Source organism: Mesoplodon densirostris, chromosome 3, assembly GCF_025265405.1.
Source record: "Mesoplodon densirostris isolate mMesDen1 chromosome 3, mMesDen1 primary haplotype, whole genome shotgun sequence".
NCBI lineage: Eukaryota > Metazoa > Chordata > Mammalia > Artiodactyla > Ziphiidae > Mesoplodon > Mesoplodon densirostris.
This window is the reverse complement of record NC_082663.1, coordinates 154420879-154424659: the sequence shown is the minus strand read 5'-3', so window position 1 is coordinate 154424659 and position 3781 is coordinate 154420879.

Here is a 3781-nt window from a genome sequence, read left to right as displayed (position 1 = left end):
AGGTGTCATTGGCTGCAGCACCTGGGGTGCCTGAGATAAGCTGAGGTTCCGTATCAGTGGAAGATGACTTCTTGCTGGAGCCCAGGGAAGAACCGCCTTTGGTCAACATGTTGCCTTTTTTCCCTCCCTCAATCAGACTGAATTAGGTTCTGGCATTTCATAAATCACTGAGTCTTAATACAGGGAGCTGAGCCAGATGACATCTGCCTATAGACTTACCTCCCCAGGCCAATGATAGAAACAGTAGTCATCATTTACATAGCATCTCTCATGTGTCACTGTAATTGTTTCATATGTATCTATTATTTTAATTCTCTCAATAACCCTATAAGGTAGGTAAGTACTAATGTTTTACCCTGAGGCACAGATTAACTAACCAAGGTCACACAGCCCTGCAGTGGCAGAGCTGGGGTCTGAACCTTGGCTGCCCCATTCCAGAGCCTGAGTTCTTTGCCACTGCACTGGGCTGCCTCTCCAGGGCTGATGCCTTTCCCTCCGTGAGAACTCCCTTGGACACAGAACCATGGGCAGGAGCTTCCTCTGATGTTTACCTTCTGGATTGTGTATTGTGGGTCTTGGGCCACACTGGAGAACATTCCAGCCTACAGAAATTCAAACCTGATCTCAGGGGTGCTCAGAGTAAGAGGAGCCCTGATATGAAGACAAGACCCTTGGATTCAAATTCCTGGGTGCCACCAGAATGGTCAAAATTAGAAAGTTCAACAATACCGAGTGCTGACAAGGATGTGGAGCACAAACTCTCCTACATTGCAGGTGGAAATGTAAGTTGGTAGAACCACTTTGGAAAAGTATTCAGTATTATCTAGTCCAGCTAAACACATACCTACCCTATGATGCAGCAATTCCACTCCTGGGTATATGCATGCACATGTACACCAAATGACACATACAAATTTTTTTACAATAGCTTTATTTATAATAGTTCAAAACTAGAAACAACCTAATTGTCCATTAACAGTAGAGTGGATAAATTGTGGTATATTCATATAATGGCATACTATACAGCATGAAAGAAATGAATTTTTTCTTTTTTTTTTTTTGGCTGCGCTGGGTCTTCATTGCCATGCGCGGGCTTTCTCTAGTTGCGGCAAGCGGGGGCTACTCTTCTTTGTGGTGTGCGGGCTTCTCGTTGCAGTGGCTTCTCTTGTTGCGGAGAACCGGCTCTAGGGCGCGCGGGCTTCAGTAGTTGTGGCACGTGGGCTCAGTAGTTGTGGCTCGCGTGCTCTAGAGCGCAGGCTCAGTAGTTGGGGCACACGGTCTTAGTCGCTCCACTGCATGTGGGATCTTCCAGGACCAGGGATCGAACCCATGTCCCTTCATTGGCAGGTAGATTCTTAACCACTGTGCCACCAGGCAAGTCCCTGAAATGAACTTTTTTTAAAAAAACTGAACTTCTGATACACACAACACGGATGAATCTCACATAATATTGAGCAAAAGTGGATATATGTATGGGTCCCTTTTTATAAAGTTCAAGAGCAAGCAAAACTAATCTATGGTGATAGAGGTCAAGACAGTGTTTATTTCTGTGGGATACTGACTAGGAAGGGAAACAAGGCAACCTTCTGGGGAACTGACAATGTTTTATATCTTGATCTGGAGGGCGACTGCCCAGGTGTATACACTATGCTCATCAAACTGTACTCTAAAAATTGGCTCACATTACTGAATGTATGCTGTATCTCAAAAAATTAAAGAAATGGTCAAGTAAAGATAATCACTGAGTACGGCTGACAACAGTTATTTTTGCCCACCCACATCCACTCTTCTCCCCTAGTACAGAAGGAGCTCCACACTTTCTTCTTTTAGGGAGGCACATCTCTCCCTCTTTCAGTCAATGTGTTTTAGGTGGAGGATACTCCTTCCCAGGCCCCAAATCAGAGCACCATTTCCCCTAGCTGCAGCGATTGGTTTAGGGATGGGAACAGATCCAAACCAGCTAATGAGTCGATTCCGGAATTTTTTGTTGGAACCAAGAGAAAGATGTTCTTTCCACTGCAGTTACCAATCTATCAGGATATAAACCTGAAGCTGCCAGTGGCCATCTCCACCTTCTGGAGAAAGTCTGCCCAGGAAAGAGGCCACACAGAGGAAAGCAGAATGAGATTAAATTCTTCCTGATGACGGTGTCAGAACCTGAATCTAAGCCGTCCCTGTACAAGGATTTTTCATTAGGTGAATCAATAAATTTGCTTTTTTAGATAACTGCTTTAAGTTTTTTTTTTAATTAAAAAAATTTTTTGACTGCATTGGGTCTTCGTTGCTATGCGCAGGCTTTCTCTAGTTGCGGCGAGTGGGGGCTACTTGGTGTGGGACATTCTAATTCTGAAGGTGATTTTGTCTGTGCTTTAAGTTTTTCATCTCTTTTTCTTATTTTTCATGCAGTCTCTTAAGCCTTCCCTTTCTCTGTTCTGTGTACTCACAGACTTGCAGCCGCAGTGGGAGCTCTGTTAGAATTTGTTGTTTATTTCTCTGCTCGCTGGTCATTTGAAGTTTGTGGTATGTTTTGTCTCCTAATAATGCTGAAGGCATTGGTCATAGATGGTGTTATTTCTGGTCCTTGTTGGTCTTGTGTTTTTTTCTGGGATGATATGTGGAGAGATTCACATTTAGGTGATTACCATTATCTTCTAGACCTTTCATTTTCAGCCATTCTGGATCACTTTATTATAACACAGTCTCTTATATAGAGCTTTGAGTTGAATTTGATTAGGTTCTGTTATATTCACTATATTATAACACAGTCTCTATATAGAGCTTTGAGTTGAATTTGATTGGGTTCTGTTATATTCACTATATTATAACACAGTCTCTTATATAGAGCTTTGAGTTGAATTTGATTAGGTTCTGTTATATTCACTATAACACAGTCTCTTATATAGAGCTTTGAGTTGAATTTGATTAGGTTCTGTTATATTCACTCTATTTCTTTTTCTATATTCTTTGAGTTTTGGTGCTCTGCTTTTGGCCTATTTTTTGGTATATGTTTTTTGTTTTAGAGTTTATCTCTTTTTTCTTTTATTTCTTTTATTTCTTTTTGGTTGTGTTGGGTCTTTGTTGCTGCATGTGGGCTTTCTCTAGTTGCAGTGAGTGGGGGCTACTCTTCGTTGCGGTGCACAAGCTTCTCATTGCGGTGGCTTCTCTTGTTGCAGAGCACAGGTTCTAGGCATGCGGGCTTCAGTAGTTGTGGTGCACGGGCTCAGTAGTTGTGGCTCCTGGGCTCTACAGCGTAGGTTCAGTAGTTGTGGCGCACAGGCTTAGATGCTCTGCGGCATGTGGGATCTTCCTGGACCAGGGCTCGAACCAGGGTCCCCTGCATTGACAGGCAGATTCTTAAACCACTGCGCCACCAGGATAGTCCTATAACTAGAGTCTAATATACCAGGAATCTTGGGTAAAATTATGAGAGGTGTGTGTGGGGCTTGGAATATAGAATAACCATTGAGCCCTGTCCAGTCTGTTTTGTGGGTTCTGCTGCTGCCCCTGCCGAGTGGCTACTTGCTCTGTGAGACCATGGCCATGCCAGATGAGTGAGGCAGGCCCAGGGGTCATGTGGGAAGTACTCTGTCCTTGTCTGTAAAGGGCTCTTGACTAGGAATCTGGAGAACCAGATTCCACTCTCTCTGTTGTTGCTTCTTAGCAGCAAGACCTTGGGCAAATCAGTATACCTCTTTGAGCTTTGTTCCTTCCTATAAAATGGAATATCATCACCTAGCTCAAAAGGTTGTTATACAGATCAAATGCTAGTTTCCCAACTTCT